Source organism: Dendropsophus ebraccatus, chromosome 6 (assembly GCF_027789765.1).
Source record: "Dendropsophus ebraccatus isolate aDenEbr1 chromosome 6, aDenEbr1.pat, whole genome shotgun sequence".
NCBI classification, from domain to species: Eukaryota; Metazoa; Chordata; class Amphibia; order Anura; family Hylidae; genus Dendropsophus; species Dendropsophus ebraccatus.
In genome coordinates, this window is record NC_091459.1 from 16,666,748 (window position 1) to 16,686,979 (window position 20,232).

Consider the following 20,232-nt stretch of genomic DNA (forward strand, 5'->3'; position numbering starts at 1 on the left):
GGAGACCATTTTAGAGTACTTTCTCCAGAGTCAGGCTTATTGTGATTGGTATCCTAAATAGTTTGGGGGTTCTAATCACCATCTAAGGTTGAATACTGCATACACAAACCTCCTGTATAAACCTATATTATTGTAGAATTGGAGTGGAGTGAATTGGAGTTCACTGAATCAACCACTTCTCAGTATTGCATCAATTTTCAGTAAAGTATATGGATTATGTCAGGCTGGTGACCCCTGTATCTAATACAAACAGGACAGTATCAAACCACTATGCTACACAAAGTAGTTCTATATACCACATGTCTCCCCAGTATATCTTGCAATTGTATCAGTTTCACAACACTTTTTTTTTTCAGTATGCAAATCAGGCGCTTTGGTGCACTTGGGGCAGGTCTCCTGCCACCAGCCCCACAATGCACCAAACCACCTAATTTGCACATTGAATACTTTAGTTATGGCTTTTAGAAGACAAGAAGAAAAATGAAAAGTAGAAGTAAACCAGGTAACAAAATAGTAACTTTGGATTTGCCGTTAAGATAAATATGTATAAGAGAATATATATCTATAAATGGCTCAAGGCTCAGGTGGGTGCAACGTTTCAAACTCTCATTGAGAGCTTTTTCAAGCAGCTGCTTGAAAAAGATCTCAATGAGAGATCGAAACATTGCACGTTGATGGGTGAATAAAAACCTTTATATCTTCACTCTATACCGGAGTGCCGCCTCGTTCTTACTATTTATATAGATGGATAGAGATATTTTTATTTATTTTAGTACCTCTGTTCTCAAACTTAAAGGGGAACTCCGGATAAGAAAAACTTGTTTTCTATTAAAAGTTACATAGATGTGTCTATACAATGTAATACTGTATCTGTTCGGTTCTTCCACACCGGTCGCTGATAGAAATCCATGAAGTGAAAAAAAAGCCTCTGTGCCAATTCACATTGTCTCCTGCTCCCACCTTAAGAGACAAATCCTCCATGCCTCTGTTTCACATTGTGTGTGTTTGCTGAGCACAGGCTGATGATGCAGACAGGGGGCAGGGCGTGATGTCACAGTAGGCGTGGCTGGATCCCTCAATCCCGAGTGATCCACCATCTCTGACGGGCCAGAAGCAGGTGCAGCACTAATTTGCTGATTGTGATGGGTGGGGGACTGTGGTGATCAGCTGAGGGAAAGCATTGCATTCTGGAAACAGTACTGCATTCTGGGAACTGCTCAACCAGGAAGGACAGATACACAATACAGAACCAAAAACCTCCAAACAAATGGATTTTTGCTATTTTTAAAACTGGGATAGCCATGTAATTAATGCTATATGCTTCTGTAGAAGTTTCATTTTTTTCTAACCTCTACCTGGAGTTCCCCTTTAATTGGTTCAAGGGGGCATACTGAGAGCCGAGCAGCGTCTTCCCATAGGAAATAATGTAACTGTGTATAACTGGTTCCAGCAGCCACCAATTACCTACAGTGTCATTTATTGCATTGTATAGGGCCCAGTGTAATCCCTGCAGTACAGGACAGCACTATATACTGTACAGGACATAACACTCCTATACTATACTGTACAGCACATAACACTACTATACTATACTGCACAGGACATAACACTGCTATACTATACTGTACATGACATAACACTACTATACTATACTGTACAGGACATAACACTACTATACTGTACAGGACATTATACACAAGAAATTTGCAACAACCAGCAATTATAGTACAGTAGCCACCAACTCCTCACTAGTACTATTTTGCATTCACTGAGATCGTCTCCACTATGAACTCAATCAAGGAGAATTGTGGGGAAAGTGTGCGCACTATTGTATGGTAGAAAAACACAACATTTGTACTTTTTTACAATATTTATGTAGTATACACAACCAAAAAATAGCTGTACCCTCAACATGTATTACCATTTAGGGTGTGAAGAACCGAAATCTATATCCTAGAAATTGATCAACACCACAGTCCAGTCAAGTAGAGAAACAATTCATCTTTATTGCACAAATGTAATAAAAAATTTTTATATAAAAATCACATAAATTGCTGGTTACTATACAGACACAGAAACAATACCAGGATAATGGTAAAAAGAAAAAGGCAGACCACAATAGTTACACACCAGTATGCAGTGTGATGACATAGAAAAGTATTAGATTACATAGTACTCTGGCGCCCTCCGCTGGATACACACAATAATACTTACAGAGTAATTGAAGTGCACTAAGCACCCACAGTGGATCATCATGATTACCCTTACCATGCATTGTGATGATCCCCTGTGCTTTAATAACCACCTGACAAACTGGGTTCTGATGCTGCTATAAGTGATTTCCATAGCAGCATCCAGGGCACACATGCACAGGAAAACAGCAGAGATGTCACCAGAGTCTTTAATCAAAGAGGAGGGGCTCACCCAAAAGCACTCCAGAGGTATATAACCGGGCAGTCACAGCATTAGGCCATGTTCACACATTGTATGACACTGGCCATTCCGTGATCCGGCCGGTGTCAGAAAAGATCTGCAGTACCGTCCGGATGATCTTCACTGCAGTTGAATACCCCGCTCCATTGTGAGGCCATGCCTCCTCCCCGCCTCATCACGCCCCTGCAAGGCGAATTTACACCTTCCTGGCTTAAAGGACAAGTGCAATGAAAAACTTATTCCCAGTAATTGAAGCACATTACAAAGTTATATAACTCTGTAATATGCTTCAATCACCTATCTGCCTCCCTTCCCTGTCTTTTCCCCCCTCCACCCCCCACCAGGAAGTGTCCTAACTCACACAGACCTAATTACTGTCACAGTCACCAGGTAGCATCTTCTTGTGAGGATGAGTCATCAGCAGGAGGGCTGGTCTAGGTCCTGTTACAGCAGCCCCCCTCCCTAGTCCAAGTGATGGCTTCCAGTTGTTCAGCCAATGGGAGCTGAGCAAGCTGAGTCACCTGACAAGGCAGGGGAGGTGGGGGGGCTGCTGTAACAGGAGAAGGAGCTAAGAGAAGAGATTGGTGATGGTGACGACAGTCATTAGGTCTGTGTGAGTCAGGACACTTCCTGGTGGGGGGTGGAGGGGGGAAAAGACAGGGAAGGGAGGCAGATAGGTGATTGAAGCATATTACAGAGTTTTATAACTTTGTAATGTGCTTCAATTACTGGGAAAAATGGCACTTGTTCTTTGAAGCTTCGTAAATCCCCCCTATGTGTATATGCAGTGTCCCAGAACAGGCCCTCTTATCCTCACACTTTTATTATAACCATTCCTGTTCTGGAAAGCTATGGTCCACTGCAAACTGTGTGTATTGTCACCCCTCTCAGTGTTCAGGTCTGCTATTCCATTCATTTCTTGTATGCATATTCAGTTATCAGTGCCTAAGGGTATTATGTTGCCCCCCCAGTGTTCAAGTATGGTACTTCTCATATATATTTCACTATATATGCCTAATGGTTTGAGGATGCAATGGCTGGATGTCACGTGACTGCCCCTGCTTCCATGGTAACTCCAATGGCCATCGAGCTTTGGCTGGGGAATACCATGTGACTTCCTGTTCTAGCTCAGTCTTGTCTTCCACCATCAGGGAGACAAGTATGTGTCCTCTCTCCCCTGTCAGGAGAGATACGTGTGCTCTGCTGCTCCAGTTCCACTAGAAGTGTTCCTGGCTGGGTTCTATTCTCAAGTCCTCAAGATTCTCATCTATTCTCCAGATCTGGGTGCTGTTCTTCAGTCATTCCTCTCATCATCTTCTCTAATCATCAACAGGAAGTATTCATCTCAGTCTCATTCCACCCAGCATCTTATCCTCAGTATCACTACTACTACTCCCATCATTCAGCACGCTATCAGCACAGCCTATTGCAGCATCACCCATTACTCCCCCTTATCCAAGTCTGCCTTATACCCGGTTGCATCCGGAGAGACTGTTGCTACTAGTTACCACCGTTACAATAAATATACAACTACCGTTGTTTCTGAACCTTGGCATTGGTGTGATAATTGGTGCCCTGACTAAGGACAGCTGCCCCGGTTCCTGACAGTAACTACACCTATCAGCGGAGTGGCCCCTAGGGGCGTGGGCATCACATATACACTCCGGCCGGGATTCCCTTAGCCTGCAGCACAATGTGGGTAAAGGATTAATCATGGCCGTGATTAATAATTTACTTACGTTGTGTGAACATAGCCTTAAGGTTTAACTGTCATTTTTCAGAAAGTTTCAAAAGTACAAGTGATTTAAAGAAACTCTATAATAGGTTTTATTAGTCAAAAGAGATTCCTTCTGTGCTCAAAAAGCTATTTTCCTACCCCCCTAATAAAAAAAAAACTTCAGAAGAAGGATTGCTCTATGGAGAGGGGAGGGGTTGATGGGAATTAGTGAGTACAGACAGGAGAAAAGACAGCCCTACAAAACACTACATCCTGCAACCTTCTCTCACCAAGATCCCAGATACGCTCTGACCTGTGAATCAAGCGTTTTATGTGCCCCGTCTCTAAACTGTACAGTTACTTGTCTCCCCTTCCTGCTCACTCATCCCTACTCCCCTCCATAGGTTATAATGGACTTGGCAAAACCCGTCTTCACTTTGCTCCTCCGTAATGAAGACGGCTTTGCCTGATAATGAGCAGATAAGAAGTGAGGGGGGAAAGAGAGGCTGGGAAACAGCATTTAAGCTTTTTGCCAAATAAAACCTATTACAGAGTTTCTTAAAATGGCTTGTACTATTAATTTCTGCAAAAATATTTTAAATGACAGCTACACTGTTAAATTTTAAAAAAAATTGGGAGATGGAAATACTTTTTTTAATTTCAGATAGCAAAAAGAAAAAGTTGCAAACAGAGATTCTGCACCAGTTTGTACATTAATTAGGACTGGACTACATGATGACTACTATCCCTTCTGCCGTCCAAGATCAACTATAGTGACTGAATGTGGATTTTCAGGCTCAGAGTGACAGCGACATCTCACATGCTAATCACAATGGGTGTCCATGCAGTTCATTTTTGGGTGCGAAAGAATTGAAATTCATCAGAGCTACACCTTTTATCCAACCTAAAAGTGGTGGGCGCCATCAAACTGGCAATATTTCATTTCCCCCTCCCCTATGACAGCACCCATGGAGAGGACCACCTACCCCCTCCTCTGGACAGGAAACAGTCAGCTAGAGTCATTAAAAGAAGGGACTTGCCCCTTCATCTCCCGTTCTGTTTTCTGTCCTTTGCAGCAGGAAGTGGTTTCTCCCATCTCTCCAAATAATCCGTTTAGAAGAGGAGGACTGGGGCCACCGGCTCTCTTACCTTACTGCAGGCTTCCCGGCAGCTTAAGTCTCCTCCGGAGCAGCTGCCAAGTCTGGGCTGTTCTCCCTGCACCTGTCAGGTAACGGCCTCCAGACCTCTCCTGGCTCCAAGGTTTGGGTTGGTGGCATCCTTCTTTCTAGGACCTGATGCTGCGAGGAGTCCAGTCTCTGTGGTGGCGTGCGGGCTTGAATGCACGCTGGTGTGCCTCCATGTTAAGGAGACATAACCGGCACTTCCGGTGAGAGGATCCAGTGGGACCGTGCCTTTCTGTCCACTGGCCCAGGGCTGGGAGGAGAACCCCCTCCTCTTGGGGGGTAGTTCTGGTCTAGGAGAGGGTGTCCCGAGCGCGGCGGATGGGGGAGGAGTCAGCCAGTCCTTGGCGCCGAATTCAAAAGGACCATCAGTCTCTTCAGGAAGTTCTCAAACGTCAGCCAGTAAAAATTCAGATAGACAACATAATAGCAGTGTGCTACATCAGCATTCTAAGAGGCAGGAAAAGCAACCGACAAGTGGCCACAGGTCATGGTATGGGCAGAGAAGATGGTTTTAGGGTGCGTTCACACGCACAGGATCTGTAGCAGATTTGCTTTGAATCTGCAACTTCAAATCTGCGCCATCAAATCTGCTGCAGATCCGGTATGTGTGAACGCACCCTTAAAGGAGAAGCCCGGCGTCGGGCATTTTTTTCAAAAGAGACAGGGAGGAGGTGGCTGAACGTAACAACGTGACCGGGGGACTGGGAACCGGAGCAGGGGACAGCGGACCTCAGGGTTGGAGCCGGGGAGGTAGGTGCATGTTGTTATGTTCTGCCACCTCCTCCCTCTCTTTTTGCCCGACGCCGGACTTCCCCTTTAAGTTTGTCAGCAGTCCACAAAAAGAGGTCATCCATGGTCCCTGCTATAGGTGAGAAAAACCACAGATAGATGCATTCTCATTAGCTTCCACTGTCCTGCTCTCTCAACGAGGAGGATCACCTTTTCACCGAGATGACCTATCCATGAATTGGCATAAGACATTTCCTGATCGTCCTTGACAGCACACAAATGGGTTAATGGATTCTCATTGACCCGAAGCAGAAGGGTTAATCTAGCAATAGAAACATAAAGATTAATGCACTGCACCTGGTGCTCCCCTATAAGAGGCCTAAGGAGACCCTTGTATTTTTTTCTCTTCTCTGTTTAGAAGGGTTGTGAAGAGTTATAAGATGGTAAAGGCCTCTATACTGTGGATACTCCCGGTCCATGGGGCTGACAGGGTTACCAGCTGTATACCAGGGTTAACCTGGTCCCTCGGCTGAAGTTCATGTGCATGGGTTAACCCCTTGCCTCTAAAGCCTGTTTTGGCCTTAATGACCAGGCTCATTTTTCAAAATCTGACCTGTCTCACTTTATGCTCTTATAGCTCAGTGATGCTGTAACGTATGCTAGCGATTCTGAGATTGTTTTTTCGTCACATATGGCACTTTATATTAGTGGCAAAATTTGGTCACTACTTTGTGTATTTTTTGTGAAAAACATCAAAATATCATGAAAAATTTGAAAATTTTGCATTTTATGAACTTCTGAAATTCTCTGCTTCTAAAAAAGCAAGTCATAGCACATAAATTAGTTGCTAAATCACATTACCAATATGTCCTCTTTATTCTGGCATAATTTTGAAAACATATTTTACTTTTTTAGGGTGTTACTGGGCTTAGAAATTTATTAGCAAATTATCACATTTTGTGAAAATTTCCAAAACTGATTTTTTTTAGGGACCAGTTCTTTTTTTAAATGGATTTAGAAGGCTTGTATACTGGAAACCCCCATAAGTGACCCCATTTTGGAAACTAGACACCTTAAAGAATTAATCTAGGGGTATAATGAGCATTTTAACCCTACAGGGGCTGGAGGAAAGTATTCACAATTAGGCCGTAAAAAAATCGAAAATTTAAATTTTCAAATAATATAAACGTTTAGATTAAAGTTTCTCATTTTCAAAAGGAACATGAGAAAAAAAGCATGCCAAAATTTGTAACGCAGGTTTTCCTGAATACAACGGTACCCCATATGTGGGCGTAAACCACTGTATGGGCACACAGCAGGGCTCAGAAGGAAGGGAGCGACAATTGGCTTTTTTAATGCAGATTTTGCTGAAGAAGTTTCTGAGCGCCAGGTGCGTTTGCAGAGCCCCTGTAGTGTCCGCAGAATAGAATCCCCCCAAAAGTCACCCCATTTTCGAAACTACACCCCTCAAAGAATTCATCTTTGGGTAGGATGAGCACTTTGACCCCACAGGTATTAGAGGAAAGTATTCAGAATTAGACAGTAAAAATGAAAAACACGAATTTTTCCAATAATATGTTTGTTTAGTTTGAAATTTCTCAATTTCACGAGGAACAAGAGAAAAAAAGTACCCCAAAATTTGTAACGCAGGTTCTCCTGAATACAACGGTACCCCATATGTGGGCGTAAACCACTGTATGGCCACACAGCCGGGCTCAGAAGGGAAGGAGCGCCAATTAGCTTTTTCAATGCAGATTTTGCTGAAGAAGTTTCTGAGCGCCAGGTGCGTTTGCAGAGCCCCTGTAGTGTCCGCAGAATAGAATCCCCCCAAAAGTCACCCCATTTTCGAAACTACACCCCTCAAAGAATTCATCTTTGGGTAGGATGAGCACTTTGACCCCACAGGTATTAGAGGAAAGTATTCAGAATTAGACAGTAAAAATGAAAAACACGAATTTTTCCAATAATATGTTTGTTTAGTTTGAAATTTCTCAATTTCACGAGGAACAAGAGAAAAAAAGTACCCCAAAATTTGTAACGCAGGTTCTCCTGAATACAACGGTACCCCATATGTGGGCGTAAACCACTGTATGGCCACACAGCCGGGCTCAGAAGGGAAGGAGCGCCAATTAGCTTTTTCAATGCAGATTTTGCTGAAGAAGTTTCTGAGCGCCAGGTGCGTTTGCAGAGCCCCTGTAGTGTCCGCAGAATAGAATCCCCCCAAAAGTCACCCCATTTTCGAAACTACACCCCTCAAAGAATTCATCTTTGGGTAGGATGAGCACTTTGACCCCACAGGTATTAGAGGAAAGTATTCAGAATTAGACAGTAAAAATGAAAAACACGAATTTTTCCAATAATATGTTTGTTTAGTTTGAAATTTCTCAATTTCACGAGGAACAAGAGAAAAAAAGTACCCCAAAATTTGTAACGCAGGTTCTCCTGAATACAACGGTACCCCATATGTGGGCGTAAACCACTGTATGGCCACACAGCCGGGCTCAGAAGGGAAGGAGCGCCAATTAGCTTTTTCAATGCAGATTTTTCTGAAGAAGTTTCTGAGCGCCAGGAGCGTTTGCAGTGCCCCTGTAGTGTCCGCAGACGAGAAACCCCCCATAAGTCACCCCATTTTGGAAAGTACACCCCTCAAGGAATTCATCTTTGGGTGTGGTGACCATTTTGACCCCACAGGTATTAGAGGAAAGTATTCAAAATAAGACAGTAAAATTGAAAAACTAGAATTTTTCCAATAATATGTTCGTTTAGTTGGAAATTTCTCAATTTCACGAGGAACAGGGGAGAAGCTGCATGCCAAAATCTGTAACGCAGGTTCTCCTGAGTAGAACGGTACCCCATATGTGGGCATAAACCACTGTATGGGCACCCAGCTGGGCTCAGAAGGGAAGGAGCGCCAATTAGCATTTTCAGTGCAGATTTTTCCGAAGAAGTTTCTGAGCGCCAGGTGCGTTTGCAGCGCCCCTGTAGTGTCAGCAGAATAGAACCCCCCCCAAAAGTCACCCCATTTAGGAAAGTACACCCCTCAAAGAATTCATCTTGGGGTGTGGTGACCATTTTGACCCCACAGGTATTAGAGGAAAGTATTTAAAAGTAGAGAGTAAAAAAGAAAAACTCAAATTTTTCCAATAATATGTTTGTTTAGTTTGAAATTTCTCAATTTCACGAGGAACAGGAGAGAAAATGTACCCAAAAATTTATAACGCAGGTTCTCGTGAGTAGAACGGTACCGCATATGTGGGTATAAACCACTCTATGGGCACACAGCAGGGATCAGAAGGAAGGGAGCGCCAATTAGCATTTTCAGTGCAGATTTTGCTGAAGAAGTTTCTGAGCGCCAGGTGCATTTTTTAGTGCCCCTGTAGTGCCAGTGTAGTAAAATCTCGCCATAAGTCATCCCATTTTGGAAAGTACACCCCTCAAAGAATTCATCTTGGGGTGTGGTGACCATTTTGACCCCACAGGTATTAGAGGAAAGTATTCAAAAGTAGACAGTAAAAATGAAAAACTCGAATTTTTCCAGTAATATGTTCCTTTAGTTGGAAATTTCTAAATTTCACGAGGAACAGGAAAGAAAGCGTACCCCAAAATCTGTAACGCAGGTTCTCCTGAGTAGAACGGTACCCCATATGTGGGCATAAACCACTGTATGGGCACACAGCCGGGCTCAGAAGGAAGGGAGCGCCAATTTGCTGGAGCAAAACCGCAGCTAGAAACAGTTACAGTTACTAAAATACAATAAAAAAATTAGATTACAGGTAATGTGGGGTGGTTCCAGGTAATCTGGAGGTGGTTACGGGTAATCTGGAGGTGGTTATGGGTAATCTGCGGTGGTTACAGACAATCTGGGGTGGTTACAGGTAACCTGCTGTGGTTACGGCCAACGTGGGGTGGTTACGAACAATCTGGGTTGGTTACGGATAAACTGAAGTGCTTATATGTAATTTGGGTTGGTTACGGCAATCTGGAGGGGGTCTTTGGCAATTTGGGGTGGTTAGAGGCAACGTGCGGCCGTCAGTGGCAACGTGCGGCCGTCAGTGGCAACGTGCGGCCGTCAGTGGCAACGTGCGGCCGTCAGTGGCAACGTGCGGTCGTTACGTGTAATCTGGCGTGATTACGGGCAACCTGGGGCGATTAGGGGCAACGTGCAGTGGTTACGGGTAATCTGGTGTGATTACAGGCAACCTGGGGCGGTTAGGGGCAACGTGCGGTGGTTACGTGCAATCTGGCGTGATTACGGGCAACGTGCGGTGGTTACGGGCAATGTGCGGTGGTTACCGGCAACGTGCGGTGGTTACGGGCAACGTGCGGTGGTTAAGTGTAATCTGGCGTGATTATGGGCAACCTGGGGTGGTTACGGGTAATCTGTTGTGATTACATGCAACCTGGGGTGGTTAGAGGCAACGTGTGGTTGTTACGGGCAATCTGGCATGATTACGGGCAACGTGCGGTGGTTACGGGCAACGTGCGGTGGTTACCGGCAACGTGCGGTTGTTACGTGCAATCTGGCATGATTACGGGCAACGTGCGTTGGTTACGGGCAACGTGCGGTGGTTACGGGCAACTTGCGGTTGTTACGGGCAACGTGCGGTGGTTACGGGCAATGTGCGGTTGTTACGGGCAATGTGCAGTGGTTAAGTGTAATCTGGCGTGATTACGGGCAACCTGGGGTGGTTACGGGTAATCTGTTGTGATTACATGCAACCTGGAGTGGTTAGGGGCAACGTGCGGTGGTTAGGGGCAACGTGTGGTTGTTACGGGCAATCTGGCATGATTACGGGCAACGTGCGGTGGTTACGGGCAACGTGCGGTGGTTACGGGCAATGTGCGGTTGTTACTGGCAACGTGCGGGGGTTAAGGGGAATGTGCGGTTGTTACGGGCAACGTGTGGTGGTTACGTGCAATCTGGCGTGATTTCGGCCAACCTGGGGCGGTTATGGGCAACGTGCGGTGGTTACGGGTAATTTGTGAGTAAACTGCAATTATTATTATAATAAAAAGTGTGTGTGTTTTTTTTTTTTTGTGTGTTTTTCACTTTTTGTACTTTATCCATTCATTTTCACTGTATTACTATGATTACTGTGATATTTTCTATCACAGTAATCATAGTTTAGTGACAGAGACCAAATTGGTCTCTGTCACTTTAAATTTTCAGAGCTGGACGCTTCTGGCGCACATGCGCACATCAGAAGCAGCCAGGACACCGAAGAGGAAGGAGCTCCAGGATCAGGTAACGTATAATGGGACGGGCGGGTGACTGGGGGACGGGGGTGACTGGGGGGGTGGGGGGCGACTTGGGGGGCGACACTGTAACACTTTTTATCCCCTGTCACCAATGATTTATGGTGACAGGGGATAAAAAGTGCCGGCAGCACTGGGAACAGGCGATCGGCGGTATATAGTATATACCGCCGATCGCCTGCTCCGGGACCACACGGGGGGGTCCCCGATCACTGCCCCATGCTCTCCGCTACCTCCGGTGGCGGAGAGCATGGGGCTTTGATCATTCTTTCATTTCCATCCCTGCGAACAAACATCGTTTATTCGCAGGGATGGGGGCGGCCATCTTGGATCTGATGGCCGCCCGGGGAGGGAGCGGGTTAGTGATAGGGGCACTAGGGGGGCTGATCTGGGGTCTGATGATTACATTTTCATCTCCCCCCACCGTGGATTCACGGTGGGGGGAGATGAAAGCTGTCGGCGGCGCCGGTACCGGAGATTGCCGGTATAACGTTGATATCGGCGATCTCCGGTACCGGCGGCAGTGGAAGGGGGGCCAGGGGACACTGTGACAGTGGCGGCGGGAGGAGGCAACGTCCTGCAGCCTCCTCCCGCCGCCCGATCACCGGCAAACACCACATCTCCCCCATAGACGCTGCGGTCGCATCGACCGCGGCGTTTATGGGGTTAACTGCCCGGGGGGAGCGCGGCTCCCCTCCGGGCAGAGGCAGCGGGAGGATGTGGTGTGATACTGCCTCCTCCCGCTGCCCGATCTCACTTACGGGCTGCGGGGGGAGGCAGGAACAACATGACGTTTGGGGAACGTCATGTTGCATTAACTACCTACTTTACATGACGTTCCCCAAACGGCATTTTGCGGCAAGGGGTTAAACCACCATCGCTTCTTATGTTAACCCTCCATGAAATACAGTGTTTTGCACTGTAATACTATACAGGTGAGCGTACCTATGCAATGTGTATCTCTTGCACTGTACCCTTCTCACCTTTGGATGTATGCACTCCTTAGTGTTTGCCTCTCACCCAAGTGTTTAACTTTATTTTTTCCCCATGTTACCCTGTCATGGTGTAGATCTTGGCCGGCGCCAGTCTCTAAGATGGCGGGGATGTCCTTCTGGTCCTCTGCGCCTGCGTCTCTGGTCGCTGCGGCGGGGGGGGCGTGGCGGACTACATGGCTACAATAGATCTCCAAGATGCGTACCTCCATGGTTCCATCAGAGATACTCACCGCAAATATCTCCGGGTGGCAGTTGCACATCATCACGAAGTACGTCATCTCCAGTTCACATGTCTTCCCTTCGGGATAACATCGGCACCGCTGGTATTTACAAAGATCGCAGTTACCCTCACAGCCTATCTCAGACTACAAGGGGTCTGCATAACCCCGTACTTAGACGACTGGCTAATCTCCGCTCCATTAGAGACTCTCCTTCTTCAACACCTGAATGTGACAGTCCAAGCTCTGGAGACTCATGGGTTTATCATAAACCAAAAGAAGTCCAAGTTACAGCCTTCCACAAAAATCCCTTACCTAGGCTTTATCATAGACTCTCAGAAGATGCGTCTTTCTCTGACAGAAGAGAGAGTATCAAACATCAGGAAAGCGGTATCCTCCTTAATTTCCAAACGCATATGTTCTATCCGGTATGCCATGAGGGTCCTGGGGATGCTGACCTCTTCCATAGAAGCCGTCCTGTGGGCCAAAGTACATATCAGAGTTCTCCAGAGCCAGATCTTGAAACATTGGAACAAGTCACCGAAGCAGCTGGAATCATCCATGCCAATATGTCATCAACTCAAGATAGACCTAAAGTGGTGGCTTACTCAATCTCGTCTCCGGATGGGAAGGAGTATAATCTCTCCTCAGACGAATATCCTCACCACGGATGCCTCAAACTCCGGTTGGGGTGCTCATGTTCAAGAGCACTGGATCCAGAAAAAATGGTCTTCAACAGATCTATATCTTTCCTCCAATATGAAGGAGTTGAAAGCAGTCCGGTTGGCCCTACTACACTTTGCCCACCTCCTCCGATCAACGGCAGTCCAAGTTCAGTCGGACAATCTAACATCGGTATCAGTCGGACAATCTAGCATCGGAGTCCAGTCCTAGAGAAAGAATGCGGTCGTCTCATGAGATGGGCGGAAGACAACCTACTCACATCAAAAGGTACCCTGAACACCAAGGCCGATTGGCTGAGCAGGAAATCAGTTCACCCAGGGGAATGGGAACTGATACAAACCATCTTCAATCAGCTAGTGAACAGATGGGGTCAGCCAGAGCTGGATGTGATGGCTACTCGCCGCAACACCAAACTCAAGAATTTCTGTTCACTCACCAAATCAGATCATCCGACAGCAGTAGACGGCCTCTCAATCTCTTGGAAGGGGACGTTTGTGTACACCTTTCCTCCAATCCCTCTAATCACGGGGGTTCTGAAGAAAATCCGGGACGAGAAGGTGAGAGCAATTGTGGTGCTCCCGTACTGGCCCCGCAGGGCCTGGTTTCCGCTCGTGTCCAGCTTATCGAACAGGGACTTCTGGAAACTTCCCCTAGACCCGGATCTCCTACAGCAAGGAGAAATATATCATCCAAATCTGCTGAATTTACATCTAACAGCATGGAATTTGAACAACAGTTTCTAGAAGGACAAGGTTTGTCTCCAGAGGTCATTCAGACTCTACTAGCTTCCAGAAAACCCTCTACTCTCAAAGTCTATTCTAGAGTATGGAACATATATATCTCCTGGTGCAAACGAAATAATATGGATATGAAACAAGTTCCATCTGTCCTTCAGTTCCTCCAGGAGGGCTTTCAAAAGGGGTTGAAGCTTAATACGCTTAAAGTTCATCTGACTGCCATCAACGCCCATCTGATGGCATCTTCAACAGAGTACCATTAATATCTAGATTCTTCAGGGCAGTCTCCAACCTAAGACCTACCTTCCATAGTCTTGTGCCTTCATGGGATCTGTCGATCATCCTAAAATGCCTCTCTGAAAGCCCTTTCGAGCCAATCTCATCTGATCTGAAATGGTTATCGTGGAAAACCTTGTTTCTGATAGCTATTACCTCCGCCAGGAGAGTGAGTGAGCTCCATGCTCTCTCCTGTAAAGAGCCTTATTTAAGACTGCTTCCAGACAAAGTCGTTCTCAGGACAATGCCAGGATTCATGCCAAAAGTGCCATCCACAGTGAACTTAAATCAAGAAATCATCCTTCCGGTGGTGGATGAATCGCAATATCCAGCTCTACACGTTCTGGATATTAAAAGGGCAATTTCTGCTTACCTCGAAACAACAGCTGGAATTAGAAAATCTGAAGCGCTATTTCTACAGTTCCAGGGTTCCAATAAGGGAAATAAGGCCAGCAAGTCAACATTGGCCATATGGATTAAAGATCTTATCCAATATTACTATTCTGCGGAAGGTCTGCAGTCACCAATCTCTGTGAGAGCCCACTCTACAAGATCAACGGCTACCTCATGGGCCGAGAAATACCATGTGCCCCTGGATCAAATCTGCAAAGCTGCAACCTGGTCTTCTGCATCCACATTTGTGAAGCATTATCGCCTGGATCTTTTAGCATCTGAGGGGTCAGCCTTTGGTCTGAGCGTACTTCAAGGAGCTATTTCCTAACTATCCCTCCCGTTGTTTTTGTAATTGCTTTAAATGTCCCATTTGCGTGCTGCCGAGGACGATCAGGAAGTACAGAATTTACCTTGAAATTTGTATTTCCTTGAGTCCGAGGCAGCACAACTTACCCCCCCCCCCCCCCAATAAATTTATTGCTGCATACAATACAATGGTCTGTGTCTTCCTTAGGCCTCTTATAAGGGATCACCAGGTGCAGTGCATTAATCTTTATGTTTCTATTGCTAGATTAACCCTTCTGCTCCGGGTCAATGAGAATCCATTTACCCATTTGTGTGCTGCCTCGGACTCAAGGAAATACAAATTTCAAGGTAAATTCTGTACTTCCTCTTACCAAAGCTTCCTCAGAAGATCAAGGCAGAAATGGTGTCAGCGATTTTATTTGCCCCCATTTGGCCCCAGAGGGCCTGGTTGCCTCAATTATTACAAGGCAAATATCTCATAGAACAGTTTAAAGTTCCCCCCTAGTATGATATTGGGAGACATCAGCGAAGCCTACTAGTGTTCAGAGAACCAGTATACTGACTTGTCCCTGGTAGAAAAACACATTAGACATCAAGCAGATATGTGGATGGGGCAAGTAAGTTTTTATAAGAAAGCCCCTTTAATTTGATTCCGACAACTCCTTCTTGGTCTAAAGCATCTAAAAAAAAAAGTTTAAAAGTTTAAACTTTAAGCAATTTATTTATTTTTTTTTAAATCCCCCTCCCCTCTGTGACGCGGCTCCATTAGAATCAATGGACATATGATGCATGTGGGTTATTAGTACCCAGGTGCATAACTTTACATTTATCCACATTGAACCTCATTTGCCAAGTGGACGCCCAAACACTCAGTGTGTCTAAGGGTCCTATTCCACAGGCCGAGCAGGGCCCGATCAACGATGTAAACGAGCGGCGATTTGCTAGATCGCCGCTCGTTTACTGGGCCTATTCCACGGCCCGATGATCGTTGAGCGAGGGCTGCAAGGACATTGTTACCGCTCTATCTTCAGAATGGCTGGTCAGCTGACAGGCCGCACTCAGCCAATCACAGGCCGTGGCGGTCCCGGCCTGTGATTGGCTGAGCGCTCTGTCAGCTGACCGGCCATTCTGAAGATAGAGCGCGTGGGACCCAGGAAAGAAGACAGGGCGGAGAAGAAGCCTGGACAGGTAATGTATGATGCTGCTTCTTGTCAAATCGTCGGTCGCCCGCCGCGCACCGCTATTTAACCGTAGCGATGCGCGGTGGGGGAACAATGATTTTAGGTCTGGCCCTAAATGAATGATCAGCTGATGACACGATCATCGGCTGATCGTTCTATTTCACCGAACGATAAATGGCCGAATCAGGCCAAATGGGGCCGATCCGGCCGATTATCGTTACTGTGGAATAGGGCCCTAAGTCATCCTGTAACATCAGCACATCCTCCATAGACTGTACTGTATCACAAAGCCAGTCTTCAATCCAGTTACACATTAAAGTTTCCAAACCGATAGACTTTAACTTACCCATCAGACGTCCATGAGGAACTGTGTCAAATGCTTTTGCAAAATCCAGGTACACGATATCCACAGCCGCGCCGCCATCCAGGCTTCTACTTACCTCTTCATAGAAACATATTAGGTTGGTTTGGCAGCTTCTATCCTTAGTAACCATGCTGGTTATCACTTATAATACTATTACCCCCTATGTATACCTGGATGTAGTCCCTTATAAGCAGGGCTGTGGAGTCGGAGCTAGTTTTGGCTGGATTCGGAGTCTGAAAAAATGTACCGACTCCGATTCCAGCTTTAAAAAATCTTTAAAAAATCTAGAATTAAATTTTGATATGAATTTTACAAGTGTTGCTCATGAATATATATTATAAGCAACATTCTAATAGGACACTGGCCCTATTACATAAGGGTGGTCATGGAAAAGTTGTCGGTCAGTTGGCAGTTTGTTTGAGCTGGAAGAGTCCATTGTGTGGGGGGAGATCTGTGCTGTTCTCTTCCTGGATGCTGGATGATTGTATATGAGCAGCAGTGTAATATGAAGATATCCTGTGTAATATAGAGGAGGAGGAGAAGAAGACATAAGTAGTATAGCAGTAACCTCAGTCCTCAGTGTGGTGTTTTCTCTCTGGGAGAAGATTGTGTGTTTTTCTTCAGTGTTCTATGGCTGCAGCTGTGTGTGTGCGTGTGTGCTATGGCTGCAGTAGGCTGTGTGTGTGCTATGGCCGCAGCAAGCCGAGTGTGTGTGTGTGTGCTATGGCTGCAGCAGGCTGTGTGTGTGAATGTGCGTGCCCCCACAGTGACCTTCTATATCACTGTGTGACCTCTATATCACTATGTGTGACCCCTCTCTATATCACTATGTGTGACCCCTCTCTATATCACTGTGACCCCTCTCTATATCACTGTGACCCCTCTCTATATCACTATGTGTGACCCCTCTATATCACTATGTGTGACCCCTCTCTATATCACTATGTGTGACCCCTCTCTATATCACTATGTGACCTCTCTCTAGAATCACTATGTGTGACCCCTCTATATCACTATGTGTGACCCCTCTATATCACTATGTGTGACCCCTCTGTATCACTATGTGTGACCCCTTTATATCACTATGTGTGACCCCCTCTATATCACTATGTGTGACCTCTCTATATCACTATGTGTGACCCCCTGTATATCACTATGTGTGACCCCTCTATATCACTATGTGTGACCCCTCTCTATATCACTATGTGTGACCCCTCTATATCACTATGTGTGACCTCTCTATATCACTGTGTGACCCCTCTCTATATCACTATGTGTGACCCCCTCTATATCACTATGTGTGACCCCTCTCTATATCACTATGTGTGACCCCTCTCTATATCACTATGTGTGACCCCCTCTATCACTATGTGTGACCCCTCTATATCACTATGTGTGACCCCTCTGTATCACTGTGACCCCTCTCTATATCACTATGTGTGACCCCTCTATATCACTATGTGTGACCCCTCTATATCACTATGTGTGACCCCTCTCTATATCACTATGGCTGACCTCTATATTACAGGGATCTGGCAGTGTTAGCAGGGTTTCTTGTATGGTGAATATTTAGTTAGAAACTTAGAAGACTGTCAGCAGGAAAAGACCACCTGCTCCATCTAGTTTAGTTGTGAGTAGTTCAGGACATGGAGGCTGGAGACTGGCTGCATCCACTGCACACACAGGAGAAGCTGCTTCATATACAGTATTCCTTTATTCACTCAGAAGTCGCCCCAGGATCATGTAGGACATTAGGGAGAAGCTGCTGAACCAGTGTGATAGATAACTCCCCTGGTATATGACCGTCCATTTATGAAGGAGCAGGAGTCAGTCCTGATAAAATTCAGGAGTCGGAGCTGCGGCTTACCGACTCCACAGCCCTGCTTATAAGCCCCTCAAATAGTTTCCCCACAATGGAGGTTAAGCTTACAGGTCTATAGTTACCTGGGGAAGTTCGAGAGCCCTTTTTGAAGATCGGCATTACCTATAAAATGGATGTTATTTTCATCCACGAAAAAGCTAAAGCTAAAATTAGTCAGACAGGCGTTGTGCTTCCCAGACTGGAGATCAATGACTAGGTGCAGGTGTATGCACTGGTGTCATAGGGCTTTGTCCCGCTGTAACTGGGGGGGGGGGGGGGGGGGATTCTCCTCTCAATTTAAAGGGGAACACATGGCTTTGAGGATGAAGGTGTCTCTTAACTTCATCGTCTGCACCGTTCCCGTGCTGGTAAACGTACAAGAATTTCTTTGAATGTATCATTTATAGATAAAGATTTATTCATCCCCTCAGTGCCTGCTTCGTTTTGATAACCGGTTGCCCTTGGTTACGTCCCATCTTTGTACTTTTACTACGATGGGTCTACTCCTCTGTCCCATTAGTACTGAGAGTTGTTTTTCATTGCACATACAAGCAAGGGGGATTGTGGGAAAGGGTGCGCACTGTTGCCTGGCAACTGCAGGGTCACAGTTTAGAGAGGAAACCAGGAAGTGATAAGATAGCTAGGGAAGAAACACACCACAAATGATGTCACTTTAACCACAGCCCATTTGTCACCTTTACATGTACACATCTGATTTTACAGTCTTTGATTTATGACACAGCCCCTTTAAGGGGAGAATCTTTTGTGTACAAAAATTTATCCAGGGAGAACATTTGTTTTTTTTTGGATGGTTCTATAACAATGAAAAACTGGGAAAACCGATCTGTCAGTAGCAGCGCCTGTGCCGCCATTGTATCACATGATGCACAGGAACAGAGCTAGGAAGCGTGACACAGATGGGGAAGCATTACAGAATGACACGCCTCCTTGACTCTTTAAAACACAGATAAAAGTACTTTTTTTTATTTTGGCGGTGTCCTGTTCTATGATATATTTAAGTTTTGTAAATAATAGATTCTTTTTAAAAAGGTAACTATCAGCAGGATAGAGAAATCTAACTTGCTGATAGTTCCCTATTGCGCACAGGGCGCTGAGGATGAAGCTATGTCTCTTACCTCCATCCTCGGTGCTGTTCTTGTATAGTTTTAATGTAATCCTGTGTCTGGTAAGGCCGTTTGGAGGACAGGCTGTGAGAGGATCAGCGCTTTGGGGGATGGGCCTTACCGGACGCAGGATTACATCCGCAGATGATATAAGATGACTTTTTACTGGAACAAGCACCATGACGTATGATATAAAATAAGGTGTGAAAACTGCTAAATTTACCCTTTACACCTGTGTACAGAAGTCATAATGCAAAAAGGGGGGACAGTGTCACTTTAAGATATCTTTCATTTAACATAATGTGTTAGTATAGACCTAGTACTTCTTAGCTGCTGTATGTCCTGCAGGAAGTAGTGTATTCTTTCCAGTCTGGAGACAAGGAGAGGTTTTCTATGGGGATTTGCTGCTGCTCTGGACAGTTCCTGACATGGACAGAGGTGGCAGCAGACAGCACTGTGTAAGACTGCAAAAAATACACCACTTCCTGCTGAACATACAGCAGGTGATAAGTACTGGAAGACTTGAGATTTTTTTTAATAGAAGTAAATTACAAAATCTCTGGCACTTTCTGGCACCGATGCAGTTGGTTGTGTGCTGCATGGTCCGGTGAGACCATTAGCATTAGCACCCCGTCCCCATTGAACCGATCCACCCCCAGCTGGCCCGCCCCTTCTAATGATAATGAATGGAGCGAGCCAACCGGGTAGGGCAGTGCTCCTAACGGTGTCAACAGACTGTGGAGCACACAACTAACTGCATAGGAACGGCACTGA